This window comes from Felis catus, chromosome F1, assembly GCF_018350175.1.
Source record: "Felis catus isolate Fca126 chromosome F1, F.catus_Fca126_mat1.0, whole genome shotgun sequence".
Lineage (NCBI taxonomy): Eukaryota > Metazoa > Chordata > Mammalia > Carnivora > Felidae > Felis > Felis catus.
Window position 1 is genome coordinate 33463783 of NC_058384.1, and position 21142 is coordinate 33484924.

Sequence of the window (21142 nt, forward strand, 5' to 3'; positions counted from 1 at the left end):
CACGGCCTGTGCTCCAGACCCCACTGCTGTACGGGGTGGGCTGCTTATAGCAAGACATGCCAAAGTGGGGCAGGGGCGGGAGGAGGACTTGAGGACACTGATGAATGCTCTGGAGTCATTTGCCGTGTTGGCCCATGCAAGAGGTGTTGCAATTCAGTGCTGATGGCTCTGTAATTACGGATAATTTTCCGGTCTTTTGCTTTCATAAAGGGCAATACAAGAGTTTAGAGAGCTCCCGAAACTTGTTGCTGCCCATAACAATGTGACCTTCTGTCTTGGCTTAGGGCTGCGCCATTTTCCCAAAGCTAAAAAAATGTATCATAAACTGGCCTCTTCTCCGTGACACGGTCCGTTACCATCTTATTCAGAACCCTGGTCCTGCCCAGCTGGACTGAGGCTATGACCAGTCCCCTTCCCCTCCATCCTGTGCATTGTTCTTCCGTCATGTCCACCTTCGGCTTGAGCAGTGGGGGCCGTGGAAGACCGGCCCCGGGGGAGGCTCGGCTTCGATTTCTCACTCTGTGAGTTTGGGCCCATCGTCTAACCTCTCTGGGTGTCTGTTTCCTCATCAGTAAAATGGAAATAGTAGTAAGAAGAATGCCTATCTCGTAGGGTTGCTGGGAGGATGAAATGAAATGATGCATGCCAATGACTGGCTCATACAGTTTTTGGGGGGTTATTCTCTCAGCTCCTATGTAAACCCTGCAGTTAAGCGTTGGGAACCACTCTCAAACTGTTCCTAGTATCTTGCTTTGTTTCAGCAAATGGGCATGGAGTTTAAGGAGCCAGGCGGTCTCAGGGCCCTGTTTGTTCTTAATGCATTGTTATTTCCAATATCTCTTCATGGGGTGGAAAGATACAATGAGCAAATTCTGCCTTGGAGGAAGCCCCCCCCCCCCCCCCCCCCCCCCCCCCGCCCCCCCCCCCCCCCCCCCCCCCCCCCCCCGTCTCCCACTTCTCATATCGCCCCCCTGTGGCATGGGCCCCCCTCTCTTGTACCTGCTATCCTCTCGCTGACCCTGGGCTCCCCAAAGCTCCACCCTGGGACCCCCAGGCTCCTGGGCCCTTACCTCTTGATTAAGACAGAACCAGGCGCTTTGCAGAAAAGGGGAAATTTGCTTGGCTTGACCCAGGAGTGGATTTGTTTCCCTCCAATTAGTTGAAAAATCGAACTTGATCTATGAAGAAGGCAGATTTACAGCCTGAGCTGATACATGACTGCCCTAGCTTTCTTGTAATAAAAGATGAAATCACTCCAGTGGGAGGCTTAGGTGGACGTCGGGCTGGCTTTCTGATGACTGTTCCCTCTGATTTTCAGAGGCTGAGTGAAGCCGGCCAGGAAGATCGAATAGCCCTTCATAGGAGATGAGAGATAATCTGGGGACCCGAGGGGAAGAGGATTGGAGTGTGTGTTTTTCTTTGCTTTGCATCCCACCCCCTTTTCCAGAGACTTGATGGCGCTTCTCTAGATGCAGACATGGAACCGATCTGACCTCGGACAGAAGTCTGCGTGGACTGTGAGTCCTCAGGCCAGATGGCTGCCAGTGTGGCCTTAACCCCGGACGAAGGCTGTTTCTCTCCCCTTTCTCCGTCTTTCTTTCGCTGTTGCTTTTCTTTTCTTGTTTCCCCACTTTCTTTCCGCTGTCTTCTGCTGTCTATCTCTCGCTGTCTATTTACGTATCCTCCTCTTGCCCTTCCTCTCCCTTTTTCTTTTTTTTTTAATTTTTTTTTTCAACGTTTATTTATTTTTGGGACAGAGAGAGACAGAGCATGAACGGGGGAGGGGCAGAGAGAGAGGGAGACACAGAATCGGAAACAGGCTCCAGGCTCTGAGCCATCAGCCCAGAGCCCGACGCGGGGCTTGAACTCCCGACCGCGAGATCGTGACCTGGCTGAAGTCGGACGCTTAACCGACTGCGCTACCCAGGCGCCCCTCTCCCTTTTTCTTCCTCTCTTTCTCTTCCCTCCTCCTCCTCACCGCCACCGCATCTCATTTTCTGCCTTATTTGCTTCCCTCCTTCCCGTGGCTTGATTTCTGACACTCCTCTTTACGTCCTTTTCTCCGGGTGATTCTGGTTTCTAATACGGAGTAAGAGCGTTTGATAACGTTGGCCTGACCCTGCCTGACATCGGGTAAGTGATTCTCCTCCGGCAGCTTTTGATGTGGTCTGTGTGTGACTGATGAAAGCTGCCCAATTTGCTCTTCAAAGCTGTTTATAGTGAGCTTGGATGTGTCTCCTCGGCATGTCACTCTCTCTCCCCAGAAACAAGCCCAAATTAGAAGACGAAACCGTGGCGCTCCCCATTTGTTCATCATTCTCACAGATCCCTTCACGCACACAAGGGAGGGCCCACAGATACACAAACCCACTATCAAAAAAGTGTTGCTATTCCTGGTGTCCTCATATTAGAGGTTTTTATCCACAAAGACGGTTCCTTGGGCAAACTTTAATTTGCATACAACCACTTTCAGGGCACCTGGGTGTCTCAGTTGGTTGAGCGTTCGACTCTTGATTTTTGGTTCAGGTCACGATTCCCAGGGTCGTGGGATTGAGCCCCGCATGGAGCTTGAGAGTCTCTCTCCCTCTCCCTCTGCCCCTCCTCCCCCAAATAATAAAATAAAAATACAAATAACGAAACGAATACAACCATTTTCAGCCCCAAGGAGGACACTTTGACTTGGGCACCCGGTGATAAAATAAGAAGAAAAATGCTATAAAAATGCTTTTTTAAATACCAGAATCTAAACCCATTAGGCTACTAAGATGGGTCATGTTCCTGCACCAGCAACCTTCCACATTCAGCGGCTTGAAGGAAGAGGGATGGACAAAATACCCTGGAGAAGATCTTTCTTACTCTCAGTAGATTCCCCAGTTCTGCGAATCGGATACGTTAGGTATGATAAATACAGCACGCTGGGAAGATTGCTGAGTTTCGTGCCAGAATACCTGAGTTTAAACGCAGATTTGGACAATCATGAGTTAAATGATCTTCAGTAAACTTAATTTTTTTTTCAGTTTTTTTTTTAAAACAGCTTTACTGAGGAGTAATTTACATACCATAAAAGCCAGCTCTTGTAAGCGTACAGTTCAATGATTTTTAGTAAATTTATTAGAGTTGTGCAACCATCACGACAATGCAACTGTATAACATTTTAAACAAATCTTTAAGCTCTGCCCATTTTCTTTCTTCATCTCCAAATTGGACTTAGGTGGTGGATGGACTGCGAAACTGAGCACAATCCTTCAGTGCGTTGCAACGTGACTTTGTTGGTTCTCCCATCAAGAGTGGAATTGATTTATTCAAGCCCTTGAATCTGGGGCTGGCCTTGTGACTCATTTTATTTATTTATTTTTTATTTATTTATTTAAAAAAATTTTTTTTCAACGTTTATTTATTTTGGGGACAGAGAGAGACAGAGCATGAACGGGGGAGGGGCAGAGAGAGAGGGAGACACAGAATCGGAAGCAGGCTCCAGGCTCCGAGCCATCAGCCCAGAGCCTGACGCGGGGCTCGAACTCCCGGACCGCGAGATCGTGACCTGGCTGAAGTCGGACGCTTAACCGACTGCGCCACCCAGGCGCCCCTTGTGACTCATTTTAACCAACAAATGTGGTCAACGTGACCGCGTGGCAGTTCTGAGCCTAGACCTCTAAGGCGCTCGTAAGCTTCAGCTTACTCTCTTGGAAACCTGCCACCTCCATCATGAGTATTAAGGTTAGGCTACCTGCTGGAAAGTGAAAATTCATGTGGGGAGAGGCCCCAATTATTCTCGCCACCCCAGCTTAGGTCATCTTAGATCAGCTCCCCCCCCCCCCCCCCAGCTGCCCTCCAGCTGACCACAGGTGCTCTCCTGAGATATCTGGGCGGAACCCAGCCTAGATCAGCAGAATTGGCTAACCAACATGGAGACCCACAAAAAATAAGAGGTTACTATTTTAAACGACTAAACTTGAGGGTGGTTTGCATGACATCATTACTGTGGCAATAAATAACTGATACAGGGTAGTCACGAGAATCAATTTTTTAAAAGCCGTGAAAACCTCTAACACCCTGCCTATCACATAGTGAGCTCTCACTAAATAAAAAAAAAATCAATTTAACAAGCATTTACAGAGGACTTCATATATGAAAAGCACTATGCTTGAGGTTGTAAGCGATGCAGAACTGAAAAAAGACCTGATGTAATCCCTTAACAGTCAGTTCCAGTGGGAAAAATAATAGATGCTTACACAAACAATTATAATATAAGACAAGCTGTCACTCTATTACAACATTTATGTCCAAGTGATTTCTCCATTGTCTGCAATTAACCATGCTTTTCTTTTCTTGGTATTTTATTTTGTCTAAAAATGTGTTCAAGGGATACGGTTTATTGAAAAACCCCCAAACCAGCACACTGACCAAAATTAAGTCTTATTAATGTGTTCAAATACAGTGTTTGCATTTATAGGAAACAATCTATATGGAAGCTTGGTCATATGACATGCCTCATATAGCCAAAGAAACAAAAAGGCAGATATGAAATCAGAGCCAGGGTAGGGAGGGGAGAAAGGGTGGTTGGGAAAGTCTTAATTTCTAGAATGATCAGTAGCTTTATTTTTTTTTTTAATTTTTTTTCAACGTTTTTTATTTATTTTTGGGACAGAGAGAGACAGAGCATGAACGGGGAAGGGGCAGAGAGAGAGGGAGACACAGAAACGGAAACAGGCTCCAGGCTCCGAGCCATCAGCCCAGAGCCCGACGCGGGGCTCGAACTCACGGACTGCGAGATCGTGACCTGGCTGAAGTCGGACGCTTAACCGACTGCGCCACCCAGGCGCCCCTGATCAGTAGCTTTAAATCTAAGGATGCTTAAGGAGTGCAGCACAGCCTTGGCAGCTTGTTTTTCTGCTCACCTCCAAAATATTCTAGAGGTTTGGGAGGCTGGGATTAGAGTATGGAATGGGGGGAGGAAGAGGTGTGGTTTGGCAGACAGGACCTTTGGTACCCAGGAGTTTGGTTAAGCTCCAGCAGATTCCCTGAATTCATACTAAGGAGAAGCCCCTCTGGGTAGCCTCACAGTGCAGTGAGAAGAGCCTCGACTTGGGAGCCAGGGGTCCTACTTTCCCTGATCTTAGTTCTAGCTTTGGCACTAAAGAACACTTGTTGTGTGACCATGGGTTCTTTCCCTTCCTGGGGGTTGCCCTAGGTGATTTCTAAGGTCCCTTCTAGTTCAAAGCCTACAGGATATCAGAGCAAACTGAGGCAGATGCAATGCCCTTCTGACAACACAAGTGGATCCTTGGAAAATGGAGCTGCTCAGGAAACCCAAACAGAGGTCAACAGGTGAACCCTGCAGATCTGGGAGCCCGCCCCCACTTCCCCCCCTGAATGTGTAGGGCTCTGACCGTCCTCAAGCACTCCAGCGGTCCTAGATGCTCCTCAGCCTGTGACCTGACTGCTGGGCCAGCTTCCAAACCCCCGACCTGGCCTGTTGAAGTCCTCCTCCCTTTCCTCCTAGAACAAGGGCGTCAAAGTGGCATCTTAAAATCTACTTGAGCTCTAATAAAGGGCTGTTTTTTTATTTAAAAAAAATTTTTTTTTCAACAATTATTTATTTTTTGGGACAGAGAGAGACAGAGCATGAATGGGGGAGGGGCAGAGAGAGAAGGAGACACAGAATCGGAAACAGGCTCCAGGTTCTGAGCCATCAGCCCAGAGCCTGACTCGGGGCTCGAACTCACGGACCGCGAGATCGTGACCTGGCTGAAGTCGGACGCTTAACCGACTGCGCCACCCAGGCGCCCCATAAAGGCTGTTTAAATAAGGGTAAATATTCCTGGCAGTCAGGTGGGAGTGAGAAAGTGACCTTTTTCCAAACAATGGAAATTGAAACAATTCAAAGAATAAAGAGCTTTGCCACAAGAAACTGCCTGAAACTGGGGTCAAATCAACACTCTCCGTGCCGGTTAGGGTCTCTTTCAGCACGAGGACTGTAAACCATCTCAGGGATAACTGGATGATTTCGGGGACATCTTTGGGGGGGACACACTCCTTGTCACCCCCTGAAGCATGCCTGGGACACGATCAGGGACAAAGAGCAGAACCCCCTGCCGAGATCTGAATCACCAGGAGTGACCTCCCTCTCTTGCTGTGAAGAATGAATTTCTGACTGCAAGTTTGCAAATCATACCCACTGTAGGTAACACTGATGTCCCATCAGTTGACTTCCCACCACCAGGGGCCCTCTCAGGGGCAGGGGGCTCCTGTCTTCCTAGAGCAGAGCGAGTGGGCATGAGTGCCCGACAACCGCTACGAGGCTGGGCCAGTAGAGGCAAGACCTAGGCATCCCATGTGACATGTGATTACATCCGCTTCCTTTCTCACCTCAGAAAAGAAAACAGAGTACAGACCGCATCACTCAAGTCATTGCCCTTCTCTTATTGTCCCACAGAGTCATTGTCTAGTTTGTGCATTCCCCCCTCCTTTTCCGAGCACTGTTCGCTCTCACCTCCAGGATCACTGGATCACTGACGTCTTGCCCCTCACTCACCACAAATCACCCAAACTCAGTGGCGTAAGACAACTGTTTCATTCTGCTCCTGGACTCTGCGGGCCAGGGGTTCAAACAGGAGATGGAAAGGGTTGCTTATCTCTGCTTCACAATGTCTGGAGCCTCGGCTGGGAAGAATCAAGGGCAGGGGGCAATTCAAGGCATGGCACTGGGGTCATCAGGAGGCCCGCCCATTCACACATCTGGCAAGCTGTGGGCTGGGACCTCAGTGGGTTGTCAGCCAGAACACCCACACGTGGCCACTCCACACGCTTGAGCTGCCTCACGGCATGGCGGCCTCAGTCTTTTGCATGGCTCGGAGTTCAGGGCTCTCAGTGCAAGTGTCCCAGGGAAAAAAGAAACTGCAAGACCTTTTGCCATGTGGCTTTAGAAGTCATGGAGCATCTCTTCTGCCACACTCAGTTGATTGCAAGCGAGTCAGAAACCTGCCCAGGTTCAAGGGGAAGGGACATCCCAGGGAAGATTGTGTGTGTTTCTGAGACACGTTTAAAACCCTCCAGAGTAGCCTATGTAGCCAAGTCCAAACTAGGCTTCATGTGAGTCTCCATCAGCTTCCCTGTAAGGAGCTCCTTTATCTTCAATTCTTGGACCCTGAGGTACTTTGGAGGTGATCATGGGGAAGTTACTTAAGCGCTTCTTGGTTCCTTGGCCATGGTTGAATTTGAAAGCGGCAGAACTTGCGTGGGAAGCCCTCTTTCCCTTTGCTCTTTCTCCAACCCGTGACCCTCCCCCATTGTCTGACCACTGCACCCAGCCTCTGCTTTGACAGCTGTCTTGCGGGTCCCCGGGAGTGGTCTGGCACCCTCTTGTATGTCCTTGCAGAATGACTTGCATGCTGATGATGTGTGCCTGGCTCAGCACAGACATCTCCCTTCAATACCTCCGTACCAAGCCCTTGCCTTACCACGCTTTCTGCCTGAAGTTGTTCCCTGCCCCCCACCCCCCATGGGGAGAAAGACTCATGAGCATGTTCCAGAAGGCATCAATTGGCCTGCCCTGCCTAGCACAAGGCACTTGCTCAGTCAATGATTGGTGAATAAGTTAACCCTGGCTTGCATGTGCTCTAGATGACTCCCGGGGTCTGATTCCAGCCTGAGTCACCAGAGGATTCGTGGGGACTAGAGCAAAGGAGAGCCTTGCATGTTGCCAGAAGGGAGGTAGTTCGATATATGTGGGGTGCCGCTGTGCCCGTGTGTTTCGGGGGGACTGGGAGTGGGTGGTGATGGTCCTGTGGCACGGTATTGCAGGCTGGAGCCAGGACTTGACACGTTGGCATTACCTGGCTCCTGCACATCCGCCCTTTATGATCCCCAGTACTTGGAAACTTTTCTGGACACACTGAGAAGACTCTCCAAGAGCCAGGCTACCTGTCAAGTTTCCAGGGCCTCCGACCCCTGCTGCCTCTTCTTTTCCTCCCCAGAGTGTGTGGATAAAGCACCAGAATCTCTCTGGGGAAGCCTGACCTCACTTGAAAAAGGACCTGTTTGAGAGAGGTGTATGTGTTGGTGGGGCCGGGAGGTGCCTAGACTTGTAGGGACCTGTATCGATGAGAGAAATGACAAAAATAATCTTCTACTCAGTCAATCCAGCTAAAGATGCTGCAGTCCCAGGGAAATGTTTAGGAAGGATCTGCTTTTGTGTTTCTCATTTATGAAAAGCAACAACAACAAACAAACAAAGGAAAAGACTCCCAGGCTTCCTGCGGTGAGGGAGCTATGGGTTGGGGCCCGACCCCCCGGGAGAAAGGGCTGCAGACTGACTGAAGGAGTCCTCATTGTGGGGGAAGCGAGCTTGCTTCTTTTTCTTTCTTTTCCATTCCCTGTGCAGACTCACAGCCCTGTGCGCTTAATTCTCCATGCCTGTGCATCAGCATTGCAGTAGACTTTTCCATATGCTCCTTCCAATCTGAACAACAGCATGGATTGTTATTTCCAACCTACAGAGGAAAGAACCGAGGCTCAGAGAAGTGAACTAAGTTGCCCAGAACGTATTGCCGATAAGTGGATGAACCCGATTATTTATTTATTTAATGAACATACTAAGTTATGCATTGAGCTACGGAGAGAACAAAGATGAATAAAATGTGTTGGTTCTGGCCAAGAAGAAATTCAGCGTAGGAACGGAAGATGGCAATTATACAACAATATGGTAAGTGCAATGACAGCCGTACATGGGGCATGAGGCTAAGTACCAAGAGGGGCATCTAATGCAGCTGGGATGCGCAGGGTGGACTTCCTGGAGGAGGTGGTGTTTGAACTGCGGACAATAAGCGGGAGGTAGTTCCGTGAAGAGAGGCCGTGGGGTGGGGCAGAGCATTCCAGAAAGCGGAGGCAGCACAATCGAGGCGTGGAACTGCAAAACAGCAAGGCAGGTGGAACTATTAACGAGTTCCATGTTGCACTAAGGTTGGTCCAACTGGGCTTTATCTAACTTCGAAATGCAAGCCCTCTTCCGCTGCGCTGGACCTCCTTAACTGGTTCATTTTGGAGGTCGTGGCTTGTATGGTACTTCCTGGGGGCTTTGGGTGCCCAGTTTTTACTTTTAAAAGTCCCTTGTGTAATTAACAGAGTGTGGGAGGCGTTTCCTGGCACTTCTCCACTGTGACTTCTCAGCAGGGCTTCGGGAGTACCAGGAGGTGGCCATGCCAAAGGCTTTTGACTGAGGGAAAGTCAACCCACCGCCCAGGGTGCCATGACTGCCCCACGACATCTCGGAAGAAGTAGGCCAAAGATCATCAGGAAACAGTGGCTTCTGGGTTCACTGCCGCAAAGCAAGCTATGGTGAGTCAGAAGGAAGCAAAACTTACCTGCACCAACAAACAGGTCTGGCGGGCAGCAGATAAAGATATTACCTCAGAGAAAGACCAGAGCTGAAAATGGGCAAGGCCTAACTGTGCCAAAGATCCGCTGTGTCCTTTCTTTTTTCTTTTTCTTTTTCTTTTCTTTTTTTTTTTTTTGGTAACCATGGTAGGGGCAGTGTGGGTGGTGTGGGGGAAGCGTCTGATACGTGCATTTACATTTCCAGCCCCTAAATAAACACAACCTGTTCTTACGGTTGCCCCCAAACTGTTCTCACCCTGTGGCTTTTTGATACACTTCCTCATGGGCTCACTGGGGAGGATGTGAGGATACAGACTCTTGGGGTTCCGTCAGGAAATCCCTTATCCCACAACCCAGGCCTCATGCAAACAGGTGGAGCTTCTGCTCTGCTGTGTGAAGTTCGTAGGAAGGACAGTTGTGGCCTGTCAAGTTAAGGTGACATTTATAAGAAGCCCTTTCTGGTATGGGACCTGGAGTCAGAGCACGGGGCGCCGGGAGCAACCTTTGTCATTTTATGCGTCAGGAAACTGAGTGGAAGCTGAGTCTTACTTTGCCAAAAGTCAGTCTGACATTAGACATAGAACCTGGGTAAAGTCCAGTCTCTTGACTCAAAGCCTACTGCTCTCTGCACAATGGCTTGCCCCCCACCCCCATGTCGCTCTTCTGCCTGCTGTCACAAAGTCTAAAGTACTGTTTAGTTATCTTTTAAAAATTTTTTATTATTATTTAAAACATTTTTCATAATTAAATAATTTTCTTATAATATAATTCATTGTCAAATTGGTCTCCATACAACACCCAGTGCTCATCCCAACAGGGGCCCTCCTCAGTGCCCATCACCCACTTTCCCCTCCCTCCCGCCCCCCATCAGCCTTCAGTTTGTTCTCTGTAATTCAAGAGTCTATTATGGTTTTCCTCCTTCCCTCTCTATAACTCCCCCCAACCCCTCTTTCCTTCCCCCGTGGTTCTCTGTTAAGTTTCTCAGGATCCACATTTGAGTGAAAACATATGGCATCTGTCTTTCTCTGCCTGACTTATTTCACTCAGCATAATACCTTCCAGTTCCATCCACATTGCTGCAAATGTTGCCAGATTTCATTCTTTCTCATTGCCAAGTAGTGTTCCATTGTATATATAAACCACATCTTCTTTATCCACTCGTCAGTTGATGGACATTTAGGCTCTTTCCATAATTTGGCTATTGTTGAAAGAGCTGCTATAAACATTGGGGTACAAGTGCCCCTAGGCATCAGCACTCCTGTATCCCTTGGGTAAATTCCTAGCAGTGCTATTGCTGGGTCATAGGGTAGCTCTATTTTTAATTTTTTGAGGCACCTCCACACTGTTTTCCAGAGTGGCTGCACCAATTTGCATTCCCACCAACAGTGCAAGAGGGTTCCCGTTTCTCCACATCCTCTCCAGCATCTAGAGTCTCCTGATTTGTTCATTTTAGCCACTCTGACCGGCATGATAGTTATCTTTTTTTTAAAAAAAATGTTTGTTTATTTATTTATTTATTTATTTATTTTTTAATTTTTTTCAATGTTTTTTATTTATTTTTGGGACAGAGAGAGACAGAGCATGAATGGGGGAGGGGCAGAGAGAGAGGGAGACACAGAATCGGAAGCAGGCTCCAGGCTCCGAGCCATCAGCCCAGAGCCCGATGCGGGGCTCGAACTCACGGACCGTGAGATCGTGACCTGGCTGAAGTCGGACGCTTAACCGACTGCGCCACCCAGGCGCCCCTGTTTATTTATTTTTGAGAGAGAGACAGAGTGTGAGTGGGGGAGGGGCAGAGAGAGAGGGAGACACAGAATCCATAGCAGGCTCCAGGCTCCTAGCTGTCAGCGCAGAGCCTGTCGCGGGGCTTGAACTCATGAACCATGAGATCATGACCTGACCTGAGGTCAGATGCTTAACTGACTGAGCCACTGGGGCGCCCCTTAGTTATCTTCTAAATGAGCATTGCTGTTTATTTACCTTTTATTTACTGAAGGAAGCCACTTGAAAGGCCATCTTTTATTGCTATTTGTAGGTTCAGTGCCCATCACGCGCCAAAAGTGTCCCTGTAGTGTTTCTACCCTGGAATGCACAAACAGAGACCCCCGTGGGAGCTGAGATTTGGTGGATCATTTCGATTTAAATGGGACCTCACATTTAACAGGTCTTCTTGTCCATTATCTTGCCTGGCCCTGTTCAAATACAGCTATATTTTCTGGGTTACTTCGGCATTCATAATTCTTGACAGGAAAATCCTCCCATCAAATCACTGCTTTATTTCTTTGTTTCAGGAGATTATCTAGCGTGTCTAATAGAGCAACAAGTCATGTCCCGTGGCTCCAGGTCTGCTATTCCATAGCATACCGAAATCAACCACAAGATCGTGCCTCCCACCTCACCCAAGTCAAGGGGAGTCAAGAGGGCCCCTCTCTGCCCTCTGTGGAGGTGGAATCTATGACCAAATGCATGTGTACTTTCTTGATTTCTCCAGGGCTCTCCAGAGAGGTAGCATTCCTGGATGATGGGGGTTCAGAGAAAATTGAGATTAACTTTCCATGAAGCAACACAAGCTCAAATCTAAGAAAGAATTGTCCAGCTGGGAGTCGCTGGAATATTGATGGAATATCACTTCTTGCTATTTAATTCATTCATCTGGGATAGAAAAGGCATCTCTTGGGGATGATTTAGGTCAGTGATGTCCAAGTATTTTTAGTATGGAGGCACATTTTCATCTAAAAACATTTATAGACCTGCAGATAAAGGTACTCGCATTTGAGAAATGCATTGATAGAACAAATGCTTAATGGCAGGGGCCATCACCTTTAAAGTAATTTGAATGCTGGTAATCACAACCTTTTTAATATACTATCCCAAAGTTGAGTTACTGCTTACCGTCTGCAACTCTCTGTGCCTGTCTTCACCACTGGACCAGAAATACCTACCACAGGGGCAGAATTGGTTTGACTTGTCCACCATCTGTTGTATATTTCAGCACCCAGCACAGTTCCCAGCACAAAGTAGGCACCTTCTGTATATTTGTAGACTGAATCAGTAAATACAATAGAAGTGTCAGAGTATATGTACATGAGTCATACTATTTAGCCAGTCCGTAGGTACTGATTCATGCAAATATGGCGCCCCCAACTATGGGAGCCCACAGACCGGAAACTGTGGATTCAGATTTACATCTTTGCATCCAGTATTTTGTTCCCTTTTCCCCACAGGGAGTTTATGTTCAGTAGACCACAACCACCTGGACAAATGATAACTACAGGTGGGAGCCTGTGCTAGTTGACCTCCCGAAGTCCCTTCCAAAATGGTAGGTCCATGAAGGGGACAGAGTGCACCGTTCAGAAAGGCTGGAACTTCCCAACACCCACGGAGAGAGGGACATTGATGACAGCTTCTTTCAAGAGCCAGTTTCTTACATTTGTAGGAGCAAAAGGTAAGCTAATCTCTGTGAGCCTCCAGGTAGTCTGGTTGTTATTTCAACCCCAAACAGGCTTGCAAACGTTCTTTGCCCATTTCCTCTGTCAACCGATTTGTGTGGAGTGTTGATAACTGAAGTGACACCCAGTAAACACTCTTTGTCTTATAAGATGTTGACTGGAGTGGAGACATGTAGGGAAATGTAGGAGTTGAAAGAAAGAGTGCTGGGTTAAAAAAAAATGTGTGTGCATACATCTTCATAGAGTGTGTGCATTACTATTTAAATGCTGACATCTCTCTTCCTTCTTTAGAAAACAGCCTTTTGTCTTGATTCTCCCTGCACCTTTCCATCCTCTCCAAACAAAGAGAGAGTGATGTTCCAGGTGTGAACACATCAGGGAGGTTTCCTGCTTGGGATTCAGAAATTCACAGCCCTGAGGAAATGAGTAAAAGAGAGGACAGAGCAAGAGAGATGAAAAACAGAATCTTCACCACCTGCTATTTAGTGATTAGCTCCCAGATAAGGAAGGCGAAGACACATTCCAGAAGCTCAGGACTTGCCCAGACGGAAACTCAGAGTAAAGAGGGGCTCGGAGGGAAATGAAGCCAGAAGTGGGAGGGGACAGCTGAGCCACTGAAACACTGTCTATCAATTCTGTCTCAAAGCCTCCCCTTTTCACGCAGCCCTTATAAACTTCAGTCCCTCCCTTCACCCTCTCTCTCATTCACCCCACCTTACCTGCTTTGGTTTATGGGAAGGAATCTTGTCCAGATGGACTCTTTCGCTAACTAACTGTGTGACCCGGGGCAAATCACTTCTTAGATTTTGGTCCAGTGGCTGCTATCTCTTGACTTGCAATAGCTTAATTGAAAGCAGAAGAAGAGAGGTCACAATAACACCCAGCCAACTAAACAGAAGATCCCCCACGATGCCACAAAGCTGGCAGGGGGAGCCCTGGTGAGTGTGCAGGTAGGCCGCCTACGTTCTAGTTCTTACCTGTGTGCACACCAGGCTGCTGGACGAACCCCACGAGGAGAAGCAAGTGCTTATTCATGCCCCTCCTGAGGACCAGGCTGCCCAGTTGAGGTGTTTTCCGTCTCAGTAGACAGGGGTGAAAGCAATTTCTGCACAGCCTACCCTTCTGCAGGGGGCACCTGTGGCCACCGACCTGACCCCAGGTTTGGAGCCCCGGGGGCAGGGTGCTGTGTACCTGTCTGGGGTGCATAGCCTCTTCCCTCATTAGCCTTTTCTGCTCCCTTTGTTGTTATAACCGACAGCGTCTTGTCCTTGACAACAGCCATGTGTTCAATTTTTCCGACACGGTGAGGTCAGCACATCGGCTTTTAGCCCCTAGAGCAGGTAAGAGCCACCGAGCCTTGACAGATACAAGAGCAAGTTACTAATTCACCCGGATTTTCTTTTTGTTTTTGTTTTTTAATTTTTATTTATTTTTGAGACAGAGACAGAGCATGAACGGGGGGAGGGTCAGAGAGAGAGGGAGACACAGAATCTAAGCAGGCTCCAAGCTGTCAGCACAGGGCCCGATGCGGGGCTCGAACTCACAAACTGTGAGATCATGACCTGAGCCAAAGTCAGACGCTTAACCAACTGAGCCACCCAGGCGCCCCCACCTGGATTTTCATTTTGCACGGCTCCCATAAAAAAGAAATGTGGAGCCATGGACAATTATGCTATAGGAGAAAATAAATACGCTGGCGATTAAACACTGGAAATCACTAGCTTCAAAATTTCTCCAAAAATACAGTCCCAGATGTCACGCAAGCTCCAATCAAACACGGGCTATAAAAATCAAACCGTAGACATCGCCTTATGAAGTGTTCGCAGATGTAACAGGAGTAGAAATTCTCATAGCTCAGAAAAGCAAGATTTATGCTTTTTTCCTGTTTTTTTTTTTTTTGAGGAGGGGGATGGGGAATTTTGCATCCGACTGTTCATTTCAATATGTAATTTGCCTCAAAGAGTTTCTGACTTAATTTATTTTCTCACCAACCTAAACCAATTCAAAAAAAACGTTTACTGAAACCCGAACAATCTACTTTTGGTTGACGAGTGCTAATAGGTGCAATGTTACCCCCGTCAACTTATAAGATCACCTACTGAGCTTGGAGCTAAACAGGAAAAAGTAAATTGAACTGGAATTTGAATCTTTTTCCTTCTTAGGTCTCTGCCATAGTTGGACAAGCACAGTGCTTAGTGAGAGATGATTTGCATTGTGGGAATTTCTTTATTAAAAAACAGATTTTTCTTTTTTTTTTCAAGTCGGAAGATGTTCACATATTTAAAATTTTTTTTAATGTTTATTTTTGAGAGAGAGACACACACAGAGCACGAGTGGGGGAGAGGCAGAGAGAGAGGGAGACACAGCATCGGAAGCAGGCTCCGGGCTCTGAGCTGTCAGCACAGAGTCTGATGTGGGGCTCGAACCCACAGACCGCGAGATCATGACCTGAGCCGAAGTCGGATGCTTTACGGCTGAGCCACCCAGGCGCCCCTGGAAGCTGTTCACATCTTAATGTTGGAGGCACCTCTAAAGCAAAGGGGATATATGTGTATGAAAAAAAAAATAAGCGCTGTGGAAAAAGTCTCTTTTTTTCAAGACTTCTTTACTAGATCTTGGGCTAAATACGTCTTTCCAGTGAAAACTGACAAGTATAATCATTTCTGGACTCTTTTATCTTTCCCAAGAAGAGACCAGCCTCTCTTCCATCTTGGATTCCACGGATAGGTAGATTCCCTTGAGCAACTTGTCAACATCGTGAGAGATTTTGTGGGAGCGTCTAATAGGAGGAGATGGGAGGGTGTGAGTGAGCGTACGTGGGCATGCACACTCCCAGCGTGGCCGCGTGCAGTGCCAATGATGACGTATCACCGCTGCGTGAAAATTCCACGCCAGCTCTTTGAATAAGTCGGACAATTTGCTCCAAACACGTGGCCCAACGTCGTCTTCTTTCTCCTCTTGACTTGTGGTTAACTAAGAGAATGTGGCCCTTAGCGTATCCCAGACTTCACCAGCCGGTATCAAAGATCATCTTCTTCCTCCCTCCGCGTGCAGGCTGCTTCTAGTTTTCTGTAAAGGACAGCCAGAGCTCAACTGATCTCTTGTCATTTAGTCGCTCCCTTACACAGTAGGGAACAACCAAGCACCAGCTCCGTACACGAGGCAGCCTTGCAGGTGCCGAAGAACAGGACAGCACCTAGGACAGGTGCCTAAGAGAACAGGACAGAGAAGGACAGGTCACGATAATGACCGTGGAGATGGAAAGCCAGAAACGCGTAGGTGTGGGCGCGATGGGGACAGGGACGTCGGCAAAGTGTTGTCTGAGAAGGGGCTGTGTGAAGACGGGCAGGTGGTGCAAGGCGGGGATGCTGTGTGCGGACGAAGCAGGGAAGGTATAGCACTTCACTCGGGGGGGCAAGCTGAGCGTTGAACTTGTTTAAGTGAGCTGTCCCCTCACTACATTCTCACGGAGGGGATTTTCTCGCCCCAGTTGTAAATACCAAGTGGGCAAGTGGGAAGACACTCTTTGGTAGGGGTGGATATGAAGTTCTGTGATACTTTATCAAAGGAAACGGAAGTGTCGCTTTCCTTACACTGGAGGGCTTTGCAGGGGAGGTTGAAAAACTATAGCGCTGTAACCCCACCTTTGCCCGTCATAGATTGGGTACCTTTGGGGAAGTCCCTTCCCCTCTCTCCGGTTACTTCCGGAAATGATGTTGTATTGGGTGATATTAAATTCCCTTCCAGGGAAGACAGTCTCTGAGTCCTTTGAGAACACAAGCTAGACTTGCATTTCCCTGCTTGAGAATATCCTATGAATATGGACTCACTCACTAAGATGTTCAAAGCCAAGCCCTCATTAAAAATAAGCATATGAACTGGAGTTACACCTGACTGACTCCTCCTGGAGTCCAAAGGAGCCGTGTTCAGGCACCTGGCATCTTTTAATCTTGATTTGATCTGTGTTATGGCATAGTTAGTAGGGAGCCCCCTTCAACAGGCAACCAATAGAGAGAGCTCTATGGAGAGGTCAGATCTCCCAAGGCACACTGAGATGTGGCATCCTGTCCCTATGCAACTGTGTGCAAAAGGGCAGGTCTGATGGCAGAGAGAGGCCAGATAGGGGTCCCAGGGCCTTAGCCTTTAATAATAGATGATCCCTTCTAGTACAGGTCTTTGGTTCAAGGCAGCCTTTTACCGTGATCCCTTGACTTACTGGCTGAAAGTAGCCTTCTTTAAATCCTGCTCTAATGAGCAGAGAATCCCATGGCTATCTTTCCTCTGTTGGGGCTGCTGGATGGGGTTTTATAGGTTCAGGGTGGACAACATCTCAAGGCCCAGCAATGGTAGAGGATGAAGTAATATTATTTTGAGCATCCTTACTATATGGAAGAAGGTATCTAGAGAGACACATAGGGTATTAGATGTAGTCTTTGACCTCAAAGAACCTCCTCCATGTAGACCCATAGGTAGATACCTAACACTCACACGGGGCAGAGAGAAGAGAGTGATGGATATAATGATGCGGGGGGGGGGGGGGGGGTGGTGGCCAAGCTGACACTTTGACTCAGTCCTTACCACACTTGGAATAATTATGACTTTAAAGGTCAGAGAAAGGGGCAAGGAAGGGTATTCCCATCCAGGGGAACAGAATGAGTAAAAGCTAGGCACGGCATAGAACTCCCAGGAAGACCATCAATTTATCTGGACTTTGAGGGGAGAGACCCCCAGAAGTTTAAATTTAAACTCCAAGAACTTGACACAAAGGAAGCCAGAGCTCTGCCCTGTTTGGCATGCAGCTACTTTTGGTCCTGGTGTTTCCAGTCCCCGTTCCAGGAGTACAGCACCCTCCTGTCCTCCTCTCCGTCCTGCCTCCCTTCCCCCACCGCACACACAACAAACCTACCAGGAGGATAAGGCTGTGGTTTTCAGTAGCTACACTTGCATCATCTATAGTCAGGGAAATATTTTAAAATTCCATCCATTTTGACATCCTGATGATTTGCCGCAGAGTTGGAAATCAACTGTAATCTCAGAATTCTTCCTTGTTTCCTTGCTGTGATTTCTAAATGGCATTTCTGCCTCACCTTCCTCTATCCAGATAAGCTTTATCTGTCTTTGGAAACTTTGGAAAGCTTTACAAGTCTTTGAACACAAGTCTTTGGAAACTTCCTTTTTCCTCCCTGATTTCAGTCTCCAGATCTTCTACAAAGACAGTCACCTGCCTGTAATCCTCATCTTCCAGATGCCTCTGAGAAACAAAACCACACGCTTCCCGTAGCCACACATTGGTCTGGTCATTCACACATCACCGTGGCTTTCTCTCACCCTAATCCTCCCTTGTCATTCCCATCGATAATTTTACAACGCCAAATGTGCCAGCCAACTGACTCATACTTACTCTTGATAAGTATTTGATGATCACGCAGAATCGTACCAGCTAGTTTTTTTCTGGCCTCTTTAGCTTATAGTCCTTGTACTCCTAACCTTAACAGTGGCAATGTTGCTAGTTAAGCAAGCTAGTCTTTTATTATCATGGTCTTGGTCACATAGAAACAATGATGGTAGCAGTTGATCATGCAGTGATCGTGCACTGCTTTTATAGAAGACTGTCACCTCCCCAACGCTCAAGGCAACCTTTGAAACAAGTGATCCCATTTTTACCAATGAGGAAATTGAGGCCTAGGGAGATTGAGGGACTTGTTTAAGGTCACTCTGTTAAGAGATAGGAAGGGTTCAGGGGCGCCTGGGTGGCTCAGTTGGTTAGGCGTCCAACTTCAGCTCAGGTCACGATCTCGCGGTCCGTGAGTTCGAGCCCCGCGTCGGGCTCTGGGCTGATGGCTCGGAGCCTGGAGCCTGCTTCCGATTCTGTGTCTCCCTCTCTCTCTGCCCCTCCCCCATTCATGCTCTGTCTCTCTCTGTCTCAAAAATAAATAAACGTTAAAAAAAAATTAAAAAAAAAAAGAGATAGGAAGGGTTCAAACTCAGGATGGTTGAATAGATTTGGTGGTTCTTGGACTATAAAACAGGCTCAGAATTCTGTCCTGGACCTCCTATACTTCCTGGAGACCTGGCAGACCAGAGGTTCTCAAACACCAGTGGGTTTTAGCATTACCGGGAGGCTTGTATAAAATGCAGACTCTCCCCCTCCCCTGTATACATTCTGATTCGGATATGATGGGGCCCTAGAATTTGCCTCCTTCCTACGGACTCCTGATGGCTTCGATGTGGGAGCACGTGCAGAGAAATTGCTGAGCAAAGTGAAGAAGCTGGAGTCTAGTAGCCTAAAATATGCCCTCTTTTGCATTTACCCTTCATTGTATGCAAATTTAAGTTCATTCAGGGAAAGACAGTTTGTATTCTGCTTTCGTTCTTATAAAATATCATTTTAATCTTATGTTAAATGGCTGCATTTGTGGAATACCATTGCATCCCAAAGAGAATTTCATTTCTGATCATTTCAGATAAGTCTCTTATTTTAATGCTCCTTTTCCTTCTTTTAATATGACATCATAATCCTCTTTGCATCTAGATTTTGTGTTATATTGGTGTTTTTTCATGGAATATTGCCAGGGCTGACATAAATGATGGAGTTGTCAGAATTGTATTCTAAATGAGAATAAAATTCAAATAAGGACCCAAATGGAAAATATGCCTATAAATATTTGAAAAGATTTCTCTCCCTCTCTCTCTCTCTCTCTCTTTGTAGTTTTTTTTTTTCCTTTAAGCAAAGGGAAATGTTGATTTACATAGGTGTCTTAGGGGATACATTTTTTGTTATATGTACCATCTTAAGAAATATTCAGCTAAATTCTGCTTGTCACAACTCCAATAGAGGTCAGAACACTGGATAAAAAAAATAAGTCCAGTTTGATTTCCTTATGTAAATGTTTTATCTAGGTATGTCCATTATGCCAAACTTAATGGTTCTAAAAACCACTCCAGACCCGTCTAATTTAATTTAATTCTCCCGATCAAAAAATACAAACCCAACTATTTGAAAGACAGAGATTAGCTCAATTTTACCACTAAAGGAAAGGAGAAAGGCATTAAAGCGATGAAATCTCAGCCAGAGCTTCAATATTGGTCTCATCTTCCCTAAGTCTGATCTTGTGTATAGTACATAGAGTGAGATTTGGTATGAAAATACGCATTTGTAAGGCCCAAGAAAAGTGGAACAAATCATCCATATTCATCTCTTCTTTGGTGGGAATTTCCCTCTCCTTGGGGTCAGTGCATAGGGTTGAGCTTAGTTCTCTCAAGATTTCAGATCATTGTCCCATCGCCATATTTTCTCATGAACTATAGCTTTGGCCTCTTGCGCAAGATGCCATATTTTACAAGAATATCTTCTTTCCATGGAGCAAAATGTAAACTCTGTCTTTGCATATTCAACCCTGTCTTGAAAAACACCTAAAACCCCCCCCCTGGGGTTTGGCCAAGGCATTCCAAGCTCCTGCACAGCCTAATGGGAAAGGTCCTCTGGTCATCACAATCTTGCTTATACCCATACTCGATTTTCATCCCTACCTGGGCTTTTAAACCATCTGGTAGATCTACGTAGCATACCTTCTGCCCATCCCTCCCACTTGCTGGCTTCATTGGTGATGAGCTTGTGTAGGACCTTCTGTATTTGCATCTCTTCTGGGAGCAGAGTTCTTCCAGCCCTAGGCAGGAAACGGGGCAGAGGTCAATGAAGGCTCTTAGCGTATGGGTACCTGGCTAAGCTGTGGGAGCAGCGGAGGACGGGCTCTCCCCCTTGTGAAAACGATGATGCTCTAGTGAGAGGTAAGGGGTCTAACAATAGAAACAGCTCCTATTCTTTGAACACTTGCTCTGTGCCACATCACTGGCGCTAGATCAGGTCACAGATGCCGTTAAGTTGCATCCTCACAAAAGCCGGAGGAGTTACGTGCTGTTATTCCCATTTTGCAGATGAGGAAATTTGGGCTGTCAGTGCTCTGGCCCCCAGTGAAGACGTGTCAGTGTTGGCATTTGATCCCTGGTCTTTCTGGTGTCAGAGCCTCTTCACCTTGTATGCTACACTGGCTGAAAATATAAATAATAGTCGATGACTGCAGCCCAGGAAAGATCAACAGAAGAAGACATTCATCTCCAGGGTCAGAGGGATTAAACCAGAAGCTGGAAGGCTTTATCCATTCCGGTGTGGCAGTGCCTCTCCTTTTAATGACTTCCCCCTTACAGGCGGAATTCTCCGGAAGAATGCTGTTGACAGCCTTCAATGCATCATAAATAACATCCCAGGTGCTCCAACTACCAGCTTCAGTCACACTCCTCTAGAGAGCTTTGCAAAAGCC

The 21142-nt window shown here is 47.1% G+C and overlaps 1 long non-coding RNA gene across 1 annotated transcript in view; it reads left to right on the forward strand.

The window, feature by feature from the left end:
* The first annotated feature begins 6930 nt into the window (after positions 1-6930).
* The window catches only part of LOC109495663, a 31538-nt gene continuing 17326 nt past the window's right edge, over positions 6931-21142 (forward strand). The window contains exons 1-2 of the long non-coding RNA XR_006591822.1: positions 6931-9336; positions 12600-12820. This is a non-coding gene — a long non-coding RNA (uncharacterized LOC109495663). The remainder of the gene's footprint in view (positions 9337-12599; positions 12821-21142) is intronic.